Here is a 19,780-nt window from a genome sequence, read left to right as displayed (position 1 = left end):
AATACCTTTGAGCAACGATCCGCTTGACTTGGAAGCAGCGATGCCAGATGGTTTTCTGTATCACTCGTTCAAAAATTTGTATTCCATACAAAATTAGGTGAAAAATCTGTATTTCATATAAACGCAATCTTTACAGATGCTCAAAAATCTGCATAATACAGATAAATCTGTATATATGGCATCCCGATGTGTGTTGTGATCGCATGAATAACGTGGTTGCTGTTTATCCGTCATTGAACGCAAAATTCTCATTAAACTCGATTCCTAATATTTTGATAGTGATAAGCAACGTATTTACCTATATGTGTAATTTAAGAATTTATCGGAAGATATCCATTTTCGGTTGATTAAGCTGTCTAAATTTCGATTCTGAAGTCTTGGTCACTGTCGTATACGATCGCCGATTACGAACAGTTCTTCATTGTATTTGCCACACGACATGGATTGCCAAAAGTGTTCGCCGCTCATCAACAAAAACGAAATGTACGCTGTGTGTGAAGGCAAGTGCTCCAAACGCTTCCATGCATCATGTGTTGGTTTGGACGAAGACCAATGGAACGCACTAGCAAATAATGTTATTTGGATGTGTGACTGTTGCATGGCTGACTTTTGTAAATACCGTGATCGCCGAGAGCCGATTCGAGAAGAAGACGAAACCCAATCTGTACACGATGAGATCAAGGAATTGCAAGGAAAAGTGGAAGCGATATTGGACACGTTAGCAGCTATCACCGTTAAACTACCTGCGTCAGAAAAGAATGTACAGCGCCATTCTACTCCTATACCGTCACCCAGTCTTCGTAGAGGAACCGATGATGCTTTAGAATACACTAATATTGACGGTTGCAGAACTGATGATGAACAGCACTTGCAGGAGAACGTTGATAGCACTTTTCAATTATACCTATCAAATATCGATCCGTATGTGACAGAGAATGATATTAGATTAATGGTATCCCGATGTCTTGACTTGAATTGTACGCATACATTAGACGTAAAAAGGTTAGTTTCAAAAGGTATTGATAATTCTAAGCTCGATTATGTGTCTTTTAAGATTGTTTTGAATGAGGATCAAAGAGTTAAAGCTATGAATGATACAACATGGCCTAGAAGAGTTAGATTCCGCGAGTTTATTAATCGACACGATGATACATGGAAGCCTTAACATGTTTTTAATCAATGATATGCCTTCGAGTTTTGCCTATGCTGAATTTTTGAGTTTTTATTTGTGCGATGTATTAACTGTTTGTTACGAACATATGTTTATAATTGTATGATTACACTAGTTTACAGCATTATTGAACTCGGTAAGCTGATGATCATTTTTGGTGTAGAATCATGCCCTGAGTTCGAAAACGCGAAAGAAAAAAATTACAGTAGAGCGGATTTTTTTTCGATTTTCCATACAAGGTTGATAATTTGAAATCGATTTTTGTTCTATTTTTAAGCAAAGTCGCTCACGTCAAACATCTCATTCTCCGTAATCAATGCTCCGATTGAGCTTAAATTTTTACTGTAACTCGCCTACATATGATATGTCAAATAAACATCGAGAAAGAATTTTTAAGTTGTTTTTTTCTTATTGAAAAAAATACATTTCTTTGAAAAAATTTGGGAATTTTGCTAAAATTTAAGAAGATCGCCCCTAAAACTTGCCAATATCTTGAATTTCATCAATCTGACGTAAAACCGGTATTCAGATGATCGAATGGTATTGTATTCAGCTTTTAATTTATAGATAAAGATTTAAAATTGGTTGAACAAAACGCAATATATTTGAATTTTAGTAAACTACATATTTTGAAAAGTTGCAAAACTAGATATTGAGCTAAAACTCAAAAACTGTTCTACTTAAAATTTTTTGAAGGTTGGTTTCGAAATCAGCACTAAATTGTGCTTCAAAAATTTTGGTCGTTGACAGAAGTTCACGACTTTTGTTTTATTTTGTAAACTTGTGTTATTGGAGCTAGTCTTGATGTTGTGTGTTTCGATATCTTTATGATGTATAACTTGTGATTTAGTTTTAAGTTTTTATTAAGATCTTTAAGATCAGATGGATAAATAAATAAATACAAATACAAATACAAATCCCTGCTTGGAAGTTCTAACGCCTGGGCACTTCCTAATACAACGCCCTCTTACCGCTATGCCTGAGCCAAGCCTGAGTGAGGTACCAGTAGAGCCGTAGCGGGCGGTTGGCCAGGTTGGCCCCCGCCAAGAGCGCCAGCCTCAGAGGGGCGCCGAAAAGGCCTGAGGCTAGAAGAAAACAGGATGATGCTATTGTTTTCTTAAATGTTTTCAAGTTTTCACTATTTTCGGTATTTGAGATTGGTAATATGTTAATTGGGAATTTATCTACCATATAGTTTATTTTGTGAAACAATTTTAGTTTTTTAATGAGCAAAGCTTTTCAAGTTCTGATGAAATTGTTTTTAGGATTTTTCTGGCTTTTCAGTCCGATTGTGAGATCAAAAACAATCTTATGTTCTCTTACTCCGACGTTTCGATCCGTATCGGATCGGTTGAGAGATTGAAAAATCCAAATGACGAGAAAACAATCGATAACTCGAATCCTAGAGAAAGATCCGATACGGATCGAAACGTCGGAGTAAGAGAACATAAGATTGTTTTTGATCTCACAATCGGACTGAAAAGCCAGAAAAATCCTAAAAATACACCAAGAACAGTCGTAACCAATTGGCAAAAGTTCTGGTGAAAGTATCTTTCTAAAAATTTCTGGACAATCTCACTGGGAAATGTCTTGAAGTTACTTCCGAGGATTTTCACCGAATTCATTGAAATACTTCTTTTATTTCTTCAAACATTCAGGAAGATATCTAAGAATTTATTTAGAGAGGATTCCTCCTGATATTTTTCTACGGATTTAATTAGATAATCATCAAGGAACTGCGGCAGATATTCTTAAAAAAAACTTTCAGTGATAAATTTGTAAATTTTCTACAATGACATTCCTTTGTAAATTCCTCCACAGAAAAAATCCTTAATCTTCTATTTTATATTTTCTTATATCTCTTTTTTCCTGCGTTTCTTCTGGAGAACCTTCAATGTATTTTTTTACAAATTTTCAAGAGTTTCCTTCAGAAATTTATATAGAGATTCCTACAAAAATATCTTTAGGGATTACATTGAAACCCTTCAACAGACTTCCTCAGTAATTCCTCCATGGATTCCTATAAAAAATCCTGCAAAGATTCCTTTAGAAATCCCTCCAAGGATTCATTCAGAAATACCTCTGAGAATTCCTTCAGAAATTCTTTCAGATATTGTTTTAGAAAATCATCTATAAATTTCTTTAAATTAAGTAATTTGAACAAAGTTCTTCAGAAAGTCTTCTACAGATTTCTAAAAAAGAGGAAAGCTCCAATATCGCTTAGAAAACCTTGCAATGATTCCTTCCAAAATTGTTCCACGTTCAGTAGATATTGCTCTATAAATAACTGCTAGAAGTCTCCTAGAAAACCTTTCATGAATTTCCTTCATAAGTTCCTCCAGTAAATCATACATTTGGAATTCCTTCAAACATTTCTCTAGACAATCCGTTCGAAAATCTGTCATTGATTTTATACAAATATTCTCCAAATGATTTTTTTGAAAGCCTTCCAGAATTTTTTCGGGGTTTTATTCATAAACCACTTAGAGATTTTTTTTTAGAGAATCCTCAATAGGTTCGTTGATAAACTTTTGCAGAGATTCCTTCAAAAATTCTTTCGAGTGTTGTTTTAGAAATTATTTCAGTGATTCTCCACAAATTCTTACAGGCATTCCTTCAGTCATCTCTTCACGGACTACTTTAGGAATTCCTGCAAGAATTACTACATGAATTCCATTGAAAATTCTTGCTGAAATATCTGCCGGGTTTTCACATGGAGTGGATTTTCCAGTAGAATTCCATGAGAAATTCCTGCATCATTTCATTCAGTAATTCCATCAGGAAGAATTTCAGAGATTCCAACAAAAATTCATATAGAAATTTCTCAAGGAATTCATCTTGGTCCATGGTTTGTCTAATGATTACGGAAAATTTTCTAACGTAGGGTCTTGTACCATAAGTCAATTTCAAACCGATTGATTTGAAATTTTGTATAGAGTTAGGCACGTACAGTATCTAAGATCTAACTCTGTACCGAAATTCAAATCAATCGATATGAAATTCATTAAGTTATAGCGGCAAGTGCCCAAACTAGGTACACCTGCCCAAATGGTACAAGACCCTATCTTTTGGGAAATATTTCAACTAAACTTCAGAACGAAACTGTGGTAAAATTATTGAAAATTTTTGGTAAATCCAATTGATCTAATCGCCAAAAATTGGTGAAATAGACTGTTTGAAGATTCCTAAAATTATTTTCTAAAACAAAATTTAGTCGAATGGAAAATCCAGAAAATAAAAAACAAAGAATAAAATACTGTAAGATGCCTTGAAGAAATTTATACATCATTTATGCAAGAATGTGTCATTTCTTATTATTGTGCTGGTCTGATTCTTGAAATGCAAATAAATGTGTTTTCGTAGGTACTTATACTCGTATAAGAGAAATATGTTTTGAAAAATGTTTGGGCGACTTCCATAGAAACTCCTGAAGAAAAACGCACATCAAAAATACTATAGAAAATATAAAAAATCAGGGGAATATGTTTTTTAAAACACCATAATCCAACCTTTAAGAAGCTTTGCAAAAAAAAAAAATAATAACTACATTTTTTGCAAATTACCAATGTGGGGCGCCAATCTGGATGCTTGCCAAAGGCGCCATGGGACCACGCTACGGCTCTGGGTACCAGACGGAAGACTTAGCAGATGGCAGCGTGTCCAAAGCTACAGCCAGCAGATTTGGAAACGTTGATCAACGGATTACTTGTCGACGCTGGGATTCATCCCAGCTCGACAGACTCGATTTTTACAGCACTCGTCGTAATTATCCAACCCGGCAAGCCTCGTTGGATAAATGTACGACTCGTGCTGTAAAAATCTTCATTCTGCACCTTGTTGCGTAAACTACTAATTAAGGTTTTAAATTTTAACGAGTAGATCGGCTAAGTGAGTGACTACATCTGTTGTAGTCGGTAGGCTGCAAGAGAGAAGTAGCCTACAAGGTATCATTGATGTGCTCTCGCAGTACATATCTCCAACAGGAGAAAATGTAATAGAGTTTAATATGATTTCGATCATCGAACGTCTCGGTAGCGATCGTGGGATCGTACGTCGGTGGTTAAAAATACAGTCCACAATTTAAGAAACCGTGTTTTAATAGTGCAATTAATAAAGTTCATTTCCGTGATCGTATCACATTAGTCGTCGCGTGTGTCGTCCGAAATTCTCATTCGTGAGTAGACGTGTGCGCCGCCGCGCCGCGCCGCGCCGATGAGAAATCGGCGTGAATCGGCGTGCGGCTCCCCAAGTCAACAAGAATCAAATACACCATATTTTTTAAACGAGGATTGCACAGCGTAACAAAAATTAACTTTTTGTCTGTCTCAAGAGCAAACTTATGTGTCTCTGAAGGAATTTGGGCCGCTGAATCCGAATCCGGGCTCAGATTTGCTCTAACACGTCACAATTTTGAGTTATACCTCAATTTATAGGGCAAAATATGCGATTTTGGGCTTCTTTGACTGCCAGCCATTAAGCAAGGAAATATTTTTTTAGGCAATCAAAAGGTTAATTGCTCAATTAACATCTAAATTAACAACTCATGCAAAATATTTCGTTTTACCAAATCGAATTTGATAGTTTTAAGCGATTTATGTTAGGTACGATATTTCCCATATAAGTCACCCTCCAAAAGTTGCATGCAAGTTTTCATACTAACATAAAATGCTTAAATCTATCAAATTTGATTAGGTAAAACGAAATATTTTGTATGAGTCGTTAATTTAGATGTTAATGGACCAATTAACCTTCTGATTGCCTAAAAAAATATTTCAAAGCTAAATGGCTTGCAGTCAAAAAAGCCCAAAATCGCATATTTTGCCCTATAAATTGAGGTATAGCTCAAAATTGTGACGTGTTGGAGCAAATCTGAGCCCGGATTCGGATTCAGCGGCCCAAAATCCTTCGGAGACACATAAGTTTGCTCTTGAGACAAAAAAATGTTGCGCTGTGTTGTTAAAGGGGTGTTATACCCATGTACTGGTGGAAAAAGTTTATGGTTATGTTGTTTGAAGCCGATCCAGGAAGCATCGGCGTGTCGGCGTGGCAATCGGCGGCGGCGGCGGCGTGAAAGCCGCACGCCGATCGGCGTATCCCTTCTCAGAAAGGCTACCATCATCAAAACCAGAAAATTTCTGCAGCAGCACGTAGCCAGATGTCCACTTGTTGTTATCCAATCATTAGAAAGTAGTTAACCTTGTTCTGAATTGTTTAGGAAGCCCCACGCCGATGCACGCCGAGTTCACGCCGAATATTCGGCGCACACGTCTATTCGTGAGTGCATTCGCTGAAGTGCGAACCGGGAGTTATCCCACAGACACCAAGATTATATTCTCTACATTTTTATGAGGCCCAGATATATTAACATTTTTTTACAATGTGTTCTTCGCCATATTTCCTAGCGACACCAATGTCCATAACACCACTTGTAAACAGTTATACACACCGTAGCGGAATCAAAAGTTGCAGAAACAATATCGCCGCCATATTTCATACTAATTTATTATTAAAACTCATATGCCAGCCTCAGCTTGGTCCATGGTGTAGGTCCAGAGGTAAGCGCAGGAGAACTGTTTGGAGGAAACCACCATCGCCCATCGTGACATTTACAGCCCCGATACGGAACATTGTTTACGCCGGGATGTCTTCACTCCGCCGCCCAGTCCAACGGCGACGACGATGGAGAATACGACTTCCAGTTGTTCATTGTTTGGAGCAATATACAAGTAGCTCTGCTCTGCTGGGAAACGATATTCTTTATTTTCACGGTTTGCATGTGCAGGCCACATATTTCACGTGGGAAGACACAATGCGAGGCAGAAGAAATGAGAAAACTTGGGCATTTGCACAATGAATGTCGGCCGTCGCCTCGCTACTTTATGGTGCATGTACCACCCATACCTACTACTGATTGCTGGAGCTGGTGGCAGCGGCGGCACCGGAATGTAGCTACGTAATAATTTTCTTTCCGCTCTCTGGATCATTAACGATGGCGGCGCGGAATCGCTAACCGTGACGAAAGTTGCAATTTGTGAAATACGAGCTTCAAATTATGAAATTGTGCGATATGCATGGGTAGTTGTGAGAAGCATCGGATTACGAGTAGTAAATGCTGTTACTGTTCCAGAACGGTATTTGTTGAGCAGCCAGAAGAATATTCAAAAGAATCACAAAGTCAATGAATGTGTGTAAATAAAACTTTCGGTAATTTTGTCAAACCGAAACTCAAACCATAACACTCTCAGTACGGTCTTCAGCTGAAAACTTGCGCGTTCAATGCTTCAGCTGATAACGATTTCGGCCGACGACTCGCTATGCTGAAAGTGAAGAACTATAGCATAAATCAAACAAATTACCACCGTACCACACGCAGAACTGTGAATCAAATAGGAAAGGTGCCATCCTACCGTTACGACACCTCTGTCAATCTAGATGGTGGTCCATCTGACAAGATTTCCATGTCGATGTCAGCGTGAAATAAACTGCTGCCAACAACGAACGGTCCGCCAAAGTCTGAGTAGCAAACGGACGAAAGCGCCCCAACACGACCGAACGAATCTAAGTATTGCATCAGTAGGTACCCGGAGGCCGTACACCACCACTACCATTCGGGATTAGGATTAGGCTAATGAACGCTGTCGCGCTATATCAAACGCAAATTAGCTGTTCTGTCTAATTCAATGTGGCACACCAGCTAACGGCCAGTCTCGGCCCTCACTATGCCGAACAAGCGATGTTCTTCCCGTTCATCACTGTCACTGCGCCGCATTGCTTTGTATTGACTGCGTTTTAGGAGACACTAGGGACGTTTGTTTGTGAGGAAAATTTACACAGCAAAAAAATTCTTGTGATATCACATCATTTTCGCTGCACATCAGTCACGTCGTAAATGTGATGTAAACAATTACATCATTTCCATGCAACAAATTAGCCGCCGCAGCTTGAGAGTGGGTCTAGCAATCGCTAGAACCGGATCTTTAGATGAATCATATATAAGTAAAATATTGGCATGGATTCGTGCACAGATCCGTTGATTGTGAGACATATCCCTTACCTCTCAGCTATTTCACCGAGTTTAGAAGGAAGGTGATAAATATGACACTGCTTTCCAGCAGATGCTGGAATGGGTTTGTTGACACTTTCCGGTGCCAACCCAAGGTGTGCATGGTGAGTGTGATAATTGTTGGAAAATGATGTAACCGAGTGAGATTACGTTCGAAAGTGAATACATCATCAGAAATTACGCGCCTGGATATTACAAAATTATTTGCTGTGTAGTTCAACTGTCAGTTTTATGATATTGTCAATTTTGCAAAAGGTATTCAATTTCCGATTTTTTAAGTTCACAGCAATCCCATTTATCTTGTAAAGAGGGCTTATGTCTGATAAAGTTCTAGATTTGTAGTAATTAGCTGGATTTATGTAGGTATGGTTGATATATTCTCTGTTTTTGCAGTAAATAGGTGTAAACAACGTAGATAGTATGCACTCCTCCCTAATTTGCTGATGTTTGAAGATAACTTTGAGTCATTGCACATTGGGCAAAATCAAGCCCAAAGGTGGAAAAAAATAATAACTTTCTTAATACATACAAGACCCTATGTGACCATCAATGGCTTATTCGAAAGCAAATTTTCTCAAGAATTGGTTGGTGGATGGTTCATGTACGGGCAACTACTCTGAAGCGAGTTAAAGGGCCCGTTTTACTCCAGTTCACCCTCAAATTTGAGATTTTCTGCTATTTTACTGCATTTGTTATGATTTTAATGTTTTTTTTTGCTGGGATCCAATCGCCCCAACTCCATTGAGTAACGTTACATACAAAAAATCATTAAAAAGTTGGAATTTTAGGGTATTGTGGGGTCAATTAGGTAATGGTTTACTTTTAAGGCCAAAATTCGTTTTTTTTGTTAAAGATTTTTTACATCACAATAACTAAATAAATGATCGAATACACATGGATTATTTCTGAAGAAACCATTTTGGGCGAGTTTGATCTCAAAGTATTGGTAATATTTGAGTTTTCACGCATACAAATATGAGTAGTTCTCATTCCAATACCACCGATTTCAGGGGGTGGAAGCTCAGGTAAAATAGTATCTCCTGGGCGCCCATTAAAAACACCACCCCCGGCGAAGACTGGCGCTCGAGCCTAGCTATTAAGCTTTGTAGTTGGAGGAAATGCCAATGCAGAACCCGTAGCTTCCGGGAAGGTAAGCCCAGCGCCCTGGGTTAGTGGGTTGGTGTCAGGCCCTGCGAGCCAGCCGTAAAAAAGACTAGCACCGGAAAATCAACAATAGAAGAATGCGAACCGATACCAATGGCGACGACCACAGCGACGAAAAGGGACTTGCAATTGGAAGCTCGGTACGTGGAACTGCAGATCTCTCAACTTCATCGGGAGCACCCGCATACTCGCCGATATACTGAAGGACCGCGGGTTCGGAATCGTAGCGCTGCAGGAGGTGTGTTGGACAGGATCCATGGTGCGAACATTTACAGGTAATCATACCATCTACCAGAGCTGCGGCAGCACACGCGAGCTGGGAACAGCTTTCATCGTGATGGGTGATATGCAGAGGCGCGTGATCGGTTGGATCGACGAAAGAATGTGCAGGTTGAGGATCAAGGGCCGATTCTTCAACTTCACACTCCGGAAGCACTGATGATGACACAGACGCATTTTACGCGCAGCTCGAACGCGAATACGATCGCTGCCCAAGCCACGACGTCAAGATCATCATAGGAGGTTTAAATGTTCAGGTAGGCCAGGAGGAGGAATTCCGACCGACGATTGGTAAGTTCAGCGCCCACCAGCAGACGAACGAAAATGGCCTACGACTCATTGATTTCACCGCCTCCAAAAATATGGCCATACGTAGCACCTTTTTCCAACACAGCATCCCTTATCGTTACACCTGGAGATCACCACAGCAGACGTAATCTCAAATCGACAACGTTTTGATTGACGGACGGCACATCGCCGACATTATCGACATCAGGACCTATCGTGGCGCCAACATCGACTCCGACCACTATCTGGTGATGGTCAAACTGCGCCCAAAATTGTCCGTCGTCAATAATGTACGGTCCCGGCGATCACCGCGGTACAACATAGAGCGACTGAAACAACCTAATGCCGCCTCAGCATACGCGCAGAATCTCGAGGCCGCGTTGCCAGACGAGGGTGACCTCGATGAGGCCCCTCTAGAGGACTGCTGGAGTACAGTGAAAGCAGCCATCAACGACGCAGCAGAGAGCACAATCGGGTACGTGGAACGGAATCAAAGGAATGAATGATTTGACGAAGAGTGCAGATCGCTTTGGAGGAGAAGAACGCAGCGAGGGCGGTAATGCTGCAGCAAGGGACCTGCCAGAACATGGAACGTTACAAACAGAAGTGGAAGCGCCGTCTGTAAGAAGTGGAGTGCGAAGAAATTAAACTGCTGTACCATTCCCAAGAAACCCAGAAGTTCTATCAGAAGCTCAACGCATCCCGCAACGGCTTCGTGCCGCGAGCCGATATATGCATGGATAAAGACGGAGGCCTCTGGACGGACGGACGTGAAGTGATCGAAAGGTGGAAGCAGCACTTCGATCAGCACCTGAACGGCGTTGAGAACGTAGGCACGGGAGCCCACGGCAACGGAAGAAACGACGACGCCAGTGCAGCGGAGGAAGGAAATGAACGCGGAGGGAAGTTAAGGATGCCATTCATTAGCTCAAAACCAAGAAGGCAGCTGGGAAGGATGGTATCGCAGCTCATCAAGATGGGCCCAGAAAAGTTGGCCACCTTTCTGCATCGGCTGATAGTCAGAATCTGGGAAACCGAACAGCTACCGGAGAAGTGGAAGGAAGGGGTAATCTGCCCCATTCACAAGAAAGACAACCATTTCGAATGTGAGAACTTCAGAACGATCGCTATTTTGAATGGTGCCTACAAAGTTCTATCCCAGATCATCTTCCGTCGTCTGTCACCTAAAGCGAATGAGTTGAGTTCGTGGGAAGTTATCAAGCCGGCTTCATCGACGGCCGGTCGACAACGGACCAGATCTTCACCGTACGGCAAATCCTCCAGAATTGCCGTGAATACCACGCCCCAACGCATCACCTGTTCATCGACTTCAAGGCAGCATATGACAGTATCGATCGCACAGAGCTATGGAGAATCATGGATGAGAACGGCTTTCCTGGGAAGCTGGCTAGACTGATTAAAACAACGATGGACGGTGTGCAAAACTGCGTAAGGGTTTCCGTTGACTATCCAGTTCATTCGAATCTCGCTGGGGACTGCGACAAGGTGACGGACTCCCATGCCTACTCTTCAACATCGCTCTGGAAGGTGTGATGCGACGAGCTGGGCTCAACAGCCGGGGAACGATTTTCACAAAATCCGGTCAATTTGTTTGCTTTGCGGATGACATGGACATTATCGCCAGAACATTTGGAACGGTGGCAGAGCTGTACACCCGCCTGAAACGCGAAGCAGCAAAGGTCAGACTGGTGGTGATAAAGTACATGCTGGTCGGCGGAACCGAACACGACCGGGTCCGTCTGGTAGCAATGTGACGATAGACGGAGATACCTTCGTGGTGGTGGAGGAATTCGTCCACCTCAGATCCTTACTGATCCCAGCAAACCAGAGATCACATAAGAATGTTTACTTCAAATCGTTTTTATGTACAGATCAAGTTTAAATTATAAAAGATGCAATAACTAATCAACTGCAATCGTTAACGAAGTCAGCAATTTGATCCGATTATGTTCTACGTCTTGTAAAACTTCAACTTCAAATGGACAATAATGTAATTTCAAATTAGCATTCTTATACAATCTCTTCTGCAGTTCTTGCGATTATAGTGCAATCTATAGAGTTTGATTGTTTATAAATTCATATCTGTAAATCTGAAATTATAAAGAGGGAATCTGATTGCGGTGGCAGCGGGAAGTGAATGTTTTGATGTTTGCAAAAATTTGAACCTGAAAACGAAGAGAACTCAGGTGTTATTCCATTTTCCTACCTGGGTTTCCATTTTACTTCGACGCTGAACCAGGACCGTGCTGGCCGTATTGTGGAATTCCATTACTGCTGATATTAGGTAAGGTTTTCTTTTCCCGGATGGTCAACTTCTGCATCACCTCCCGCCGGCAGCGCAATTGACATCATCCAGTCAACTTCGGTTCGGTCATGTGTTTATTTTTTAAGATCGCCCGCACTAAGTGTCTACTGGCCAGTCCATAAAATACTTAAATTTGCCCAAAATTCTGCACCCTACAACATCAAATGATAGGCTCAGTGGTAGAGTATCTGGATATGAAGCTATTGGTCAAAATATCAAGACTCGCAAATCGCTTTGCTTTCGTTTTTTATTTTTTTATTTTTTATTGTTTGTAAAAAGGAAATCATATTGATATCCAGATACAATTGTAATTGCAATAGAGCAAATCTGTGCATTTTAAACAATCTTCCTTAATCGAGTAAGGGCTCACTTAACAGAGTTGTAGTTGAGTAATGTGAACCAATTTGTTGGCTGGGATGGCTGACAACAAGGTTAGCCGTGAAATACTAAGGCGCATCATCAGCGGAAGTCGTGCCTTCTATGGGCTCCAGAAGAAGCTGCGGTCTGAAAAGATTCACCCACGCACCAAGTGCACCATGTACAAGGAGCTGATAAGGCCTGTGGTCCTCTACGGACACGAGACATGGACCATACTCAAAGAGAGAGTTTTACAGCACTCAGAGTTTACGAGCGACGGTGGGCAGGAAAATGGTGTGTGGCGGAGAAGGATGAACCCCGAGTTGACTGCACTCTACTGCGAACCCAGCATTCCGAAGGTGGCTTAAGCCGAAAGGATGCGGTGGCCAGAGCATGTTGCAAGAACACCGAACAACAACCCTGCAAAGTTGGAGGTTGCGACTGCTCCGGTTGGCACAAGAAGGTGTGGAATGCAGAGAGCATGTTATTCGGACAAGGTCGAGCGTAACTTGGCGAGCATTGGGCGTGACTGAGGATGGAGAGCGGCAGCCACAAACCGAGTATTGTGGCGTACTATTGTTGATTATGTATTATCTTAAATGTGATGTAGAGTAAATTCCCGAACTTAAATTAACATTTATAGTGCTCTGGCGTAATAGAGCACCATGAATCTCATCAGTCGATCAGTCTCAGTTTAATGGCCTACTTTCAGGTCATTTCGTGCAACTATTAACTAGCAGACATGTGTAAAGCCTTCCCTAACAGGGACATCAAAGTGTAGACATCTAAAATTAAAACCAGCATCAGCATGTCCCTTTTGGACTAGAAATGCCTGGACTAAACTTAAACTATAAAAGTGATTAACGATGCGAACCAAAAGGAAACCAGAGAAAATCGATTGCAGATTTTACTGATGCTGTTTTTTTTTGGATATTTTATGTCGGTCCGACAAAAAAGAGAGAAAAATGCGTTCTTGTTTGTGTCGGAATGATTTTTTACGAAGCAATTTTAAGCACTTTACAATTTTTTTCGTTACAGAAAACAACGGATGGCATTTGTTAACCGAACGAGCGATTTCGTACAATGAAACGAAAAATATGTTCAGTGCTTAAGATAGTCACTCGACTATCTTCGTCGCCAGTAGGCGTAGAACTGAACTCGATTCCACAGTCGCACAAGGTTACCCTCTTTTCCCAATTCAAACCACCTTCGAATGGGATTAAATAAACATCTAATACATAAGTAGTCAAGTACAAGCCCAGGTTCATCATCATGTAATACATGCACTGTTGCGCACATGTATGTCAAAGCGGGAAAGGTTTTTTTTCTAATTTGGATGTGAAAGCATTTTCATCAGTGTAATGGCTTGGACAGCCAAAGCAAAATCAAGCAATTGACATTTGTAAGGTGCTACGGTCACTCTTACAGTATGTAATAGGTCGGCCAAGGACCGACCAGTCGAGAGTCCGACTGCACACTAATTGTCATACCAATAAGTGATTGAGAGACGGTGCCCGGAGCTCTCGACAATTAACGTGAAAAATAAAGTTAACATGAGCTGCGACTTGACTTGCCCAGCAGGAGAGACGTCTCTAAGTGGTTGATGCTTGGCGAAGATAGACGTGCCGAAGAAGAACTCCAGACCCTAGAACCCGGTGGTGCAACGACTGTGAGTGATTGATTTCGGTCCACCAGCGTGGGCAGCATATTGTCCTAACCCGTTTGTGAGTCCGCAAGTGATTTGATAATCCACAACGTGGAGTTTCTAAAACCCGGTCACAAGAGTGTAAACGGGAATGGGTCGCGTTGGTCCACATCCCATCAAACCGATGATTGGAATCTATCGTCAATGAACTAACATCGATGAACTTCTTTAGAGTTAGGATGTCAGTGGGCAAGAAAATAGGATCAACATTGGAACGGTGGGCAAACTACGTGCCTAGATGATTTTGCGGAATGGCTGAAGAAGCCAACATACAACGCTGAACCCGACGACACTGCATACAAAATTTCAATCAGCTTTGACCTCGAAGCTGTTGCCACAAGCAGAAGCACCATTCAAGGAAGCGAGGGGCGATTTCCTGATCGCGGAAACAATTCAGCTTCTGTCAACCGAAGCAGAGACAGATCACCTTTTCATTAAGTTCCTCATGATGAAACTTTTGCCTGAAGGCTGCATCGGCCGTTCAAAATGAAAGAAGCCCCAGCGACCCTGGACCAGGGCCAAGAAAAGCTATCAGCTTCAGTCAGAAACGTCCCCGCAAGAAGAACAAAGCCGACTTTATAATCTCTTGCCTCTATCGTCGTCGTATTTTCTTGCCTACGTAGTTCAAGTCCCTACCCAAGCAGGTACTTCGTTGATGACTCGAGTGATCGCGTACAGGACTCGGAAATGACACATGATTCAGATTTATATATGACACGTCTAAACTCTGATGTCCCTGTTAGGGAAGGGTTTGCACATGTTAATCATTGCTCGAAATGGCCTGAAAGTAGGCCATCAAAATAAGACTGATGAGAGCTCATGGTACTCTTTTACGTCGGAGCACTCTAAATGTTAATCCTTTTTTTTTTTTAAATATGTGCAAGTTAAAATGAAGTATATGAATATGAAAATAAAACAAGTAACATGATGACATTTCATAAAATTGCATTCAATTGGCATTGCTATCGTAACGTGTTGGTAACGTGTCCCGCCTACCGTTAGCTTCCCGATTCTCGAGATGTTGACGATTGTTGATTCTCTTAACAATCTTCTCAGATGTTGCAGCTCGTGATTCATTCGTCTTCTCCATGTCCCGTCTTCCATCTGCACTCCGCCGTATATTGTATGCAACACCTTCCGTTCAAAAGCTCCGAGGTCGCGTTGGCCTTATACACTTACAGATCATGCTTCGTGCTCGGCGAACTTTGTTCGATCGTAGATTTCTGCGGTAAGTAAGCTCGATTTCCAGTTAGGTTCGATTCCCGTTGCGGTCGAGAAATTTTTCTCGACTCCGTGGGCATCGTGTATCATTGTACTTGCCTCACAATATACAAACCCATGCAATGGCAGGCAAAGGAAGCCCTTCAATTAATAATTGTGGAAGTGCTCAAAAAACACTAGGTTGAAGCGAGGCAGGCCAAGTCCCAGTGCGGACATAGAACCATAAATAAGAATAAGAAGAAGAAAAAGAAGCTCGTTTTCCAGCCACAATGCGTCTCTGAATTTCTCTGCTGGTGAGTCGGTCACCAGTGAGCCCAAGTACACGAACGCTATAACCGCATCAGCTCAGCCGTTCCAGTTCCTCATACCCCGATAGATTTAGTTTTCTTGATATATCACCACCGGCAACAACAAGTGTGCCCACGCCCCACGTTCCCCTACGCGCATCACAAATGGGAGAGCTGATGCATGTAAATCCCCTGGTGAACAAACACAATTTGCCGGAAAACTGGCACCGGAATCAGAACTTGGGGATTTGGCAGTGATGGATGCAATTTTCGCGTTTTCAGATCAGTTTGCACTTAGGTGGTAACGAGTTAACGAGGTCGCAGACGTGGGTGCAGCAGACTACAGAGAGTAAGTAATCGCATTTTCGGGCACGGCTTTTTGAAATGGACGGATCTGCCAAATGCACAACAGTAGGTAGGTAGGTAGGTAGTGCAGAACTGATATGCTCCCTGGCAACGGATTAATGATGTCCATTAGGAGTCAGCGCATTGGACACGGGACGGAACAGTGAAGCGCATATGCACGAATGGATTGAACTCTAATCTTCTTTGCAACCGGTGCACGCTAATGGGAAAATAATTTCATTCTGGGTACTGTCTGATCGATTATGGAGGGACAATTTGCGCAACGAATGATATTTTTGCAGCAAGGTAATCAAACTGGTTATTTTAATTTGTGGGATAAGCGCCGTATTTTTCTTTCATTTTACATCAATGACGAGCATTTTGTTGCACTGTTCATTTATTGATCTTGCAAGATATTTTTCCAATTTCGTAATAGCACATTACGCGTGTAGGTGTAGGTATAGAGTACCCCACTCCAAGAGCTTCGAGCGAACAACTGCAAATTAAAAGCGTCATCTGTTCATCCAATGGATAGAAAGTAAAGATCCCAGTAGTTTTAATTAAATTCACGCCACAGTCAATCCACTTGCAGTGCTTTCATGCTAAAAGAATCGAACAAATTAAAAACTGAACCTGTCAAAAGAAAATATATCACCTGGACTGGGAGGCCGTTCCTCGGACGACGACGACGAAGGCTGCCCAGCACAGGCCGCTCAATGAGCCCCAAGTTCTCCACCAAATTCAATCTATTGCATCGGAAACGGACATCTCGACACGGCGCTGGCTGGCGCTGCTGTTCCAGTTCGTTGTTTTCGCCTTCGTGTATACACGGTTCAATTTAATTTTGCAAAGCATGTCAAGAACGACCGTCGCCCGGCACCACCCACCCCTGCACCATCCGCATTTTATTGGTTCTCTCTTATAATGCGAGAAGGACAGAGAAATGGAAGTCATCGCTGTGACATGGATAATAAATTAAAAGGATTCCAATTTATGGCTTCTTGGCTGCCTACCCCCCGAAAATTCTTTAATTTTCTTGGCTTTTGTTTTGCACATCATCTGCCGAGTTGGGAGAACGGTTTTTGTGACAGATTTCGGAAGGCCCGATTGGACCTGTAACAGAGGGATGGATTAAGTGTACATATATAGTATGAAAAATCAGAACAATTTGAATCGATCCGAGGACAAATTCCACTATATGTACTTTAAGTAAATTAATTCTTCATTAATTATATTCAAAGTTAATTTATTTTCAACTCATCCCAATATATCACAATCAAACATCTAAATCAAATCTCAAAAGTCAAACTCAAACAGTGCTGTCATGGGAAATCGGAATGGGTTTCTCAAGGGTTAAAAATTTGGACTATTATTTTCTAGTAGAAATAGGGAAGAGGAACTATCTCGGCTCAGGGCGATCACTATTTTGAATGCTGCCTACAAAGTGCTATCCCAGATCATCTTCCGTCGTCTGTCACCTAAAACAAATGAGTTCGTGGGAAGTTATCAAGCCGGCTTCATCGACGGCCGGTCGACAACGGACCAGATCTTTACCGTACGGCAAATCCTCCAAAAATGCCGTGAATACCAGGTCCCAACGCACCACCTGTTCATCGACTTCAAAGCGGCATACGATAGTATCGACCGCGCAGAGCTATGGAGAATCATGGACGAAAACGGCTTTCCTGGGAAGCTGACTAGACTGATTAAAGCAACGATGGACGGTGTGCAAAACTGCGTAAGGGTTTCGGGTGAACTATCCAGTTGATTCGTATCTCGCCGGGGACTGCGACAAGGTGACGGACTCTCATGTCTACTCTTCAACATCGCGCTGGAAGGTGTGATGCGACGAGCCGGGCTCAACAGCCGGGGAACGATTTTCACAAAATCCGGTCAATTTGTGTGCTTTGCGGACGACATGGACATTATCGCTAGAACATTTGGAACGGTGGCAGAACTGTACACCCGCCTGAAACGCGAAGCAGCAAAGGTCGGACTGGTGGTGAATGCCTCAAAAACAAAGTACATGCTGGTAGGCGGAACCGAACACGACCGGATCCGTCTGGGTAGTAATGTTACGATAGACGGGGATACTTTCGAGGTGGTGGAGGAATTCGTCTACCTCGGATCCTTACTGACGGCTGACAACAACGTGAGCCGTGAAATTCGGAGGCGCATCATCAGCGGAAGTCGGGCCTACTACGGGCTCCAGAAGAAACTGCGGTCGAAAAAGATTCACCCACGCACCAAATGCACCATGTACAAAACGTTAATAAGACCGGTAATCCTCTACGGGCACGAGACATGGACCATGCTCGAGGAGGACCTACAAGCACTCGGAGTTTTCGAGCGACGCGTGCTAAGAACGATCATCGGCGGTGTGCAGGAGAACGGTGTGTGGCGGAGAAGGATGAACCACGAGCTCGCTGCACTTTACGGCGAACCCAGCATCCAGAAGGTGGCCAAAGCCGGAAGGATACGGTGGGCAGGGCATGTTGCAAGAATGCCGGACAACAACCCTGCAAAGCTGGTGTTTGCAACGGATCCGGTTGGCACAAGAAGGCGTGGAGCGCAGAGAGCACGATGGGCGGACCAGGTGGAGCGTGACTTGGCGAGCATTGGGCGTGACCGAGGATGGAGAGCGGCAGCCACAAACCGAGTATTGTGGCGTACTATTGTTGATTATGTCTTGTCTTAATGATGTGGAACAAATAAATGTATGTATGTAACTATCTCGGCAGGGGTCCTATTTTGGTCACGTTTCTGCTTTAACTCAGCCAATTCTGAACCAATTGAAACAATTTTTGGAACGCGATGAGATACGTATAGTATCCAGCCGTGAACAAAACTTCAAATCAATTGGTTTGGAATCGACTGAGTTATAGCGAAGAGTGCCGAAAATACCGGCCGCTGCCCATGTCGTTCGCTACCCTATAGAAAAAAGGTCCTTGTTAAATCAATTTCTCTCGAGCTCATCTTTTTGTCGAAAAAACGTGTAATATAATCATTATGAGTAAAAAGTTTTTTTTTTAATAAGCTGCAACGGATTAAGTTCGATTCATTTGCAATAGTGCCTGTAACAGTCAGCCTTAAACTTACTCTTACATGCACCTGGGAATCGAATACAGATGAAAATAAAACATTGACATTCCATAGTTATGTTCATACACGATGAATTTGTGTTATTACAGTCAATATTCCTATAGTACGGATTCGATTTTGCTGGATTCCGATAGTACTGATGATCCGCACTATGGAATTACGCGCGATATATGATTGAGCTGTTTGAGAAACATGCCTACATTTGGTCGGGGTTCTGCTAAACCGAACCAAAGACCATTTTTTGAAAAATTGAGTTTTCTTAACCATTAGATGAAGAATATGATGATCTTCTTTTCGTGTAAAAACCTAAAAATCCAGTAATTCTGACAGCTCTTCGTGGAGTAAATTCAAAATTTCTGTTTGGCAGAACATACAAAAAATAAAATTGCATCCAACCAGAGTGAACTGTAAACCATTCCATAGAATCAGCGAAATATTTTAGTTTTGGTCCAAATGATGAACATTTCAAGTT

The sequence above is a fragment of the Aedes albopictus genome, chromosome 2 (assembly GCF_035046485.1).
Source record: "Aedes albopictus strain Foshan chromosome 2, AalbF5, whole genome shotgun sequence".
Lineage (NCBI taxonomy): Eukaryota > Metazoa > Arthropoda > Insecta > Diptera > Culicidae > Aedes > Aedes albopictus.
This window is presented reverse-complemented; position numbering follows the sequence as displayed.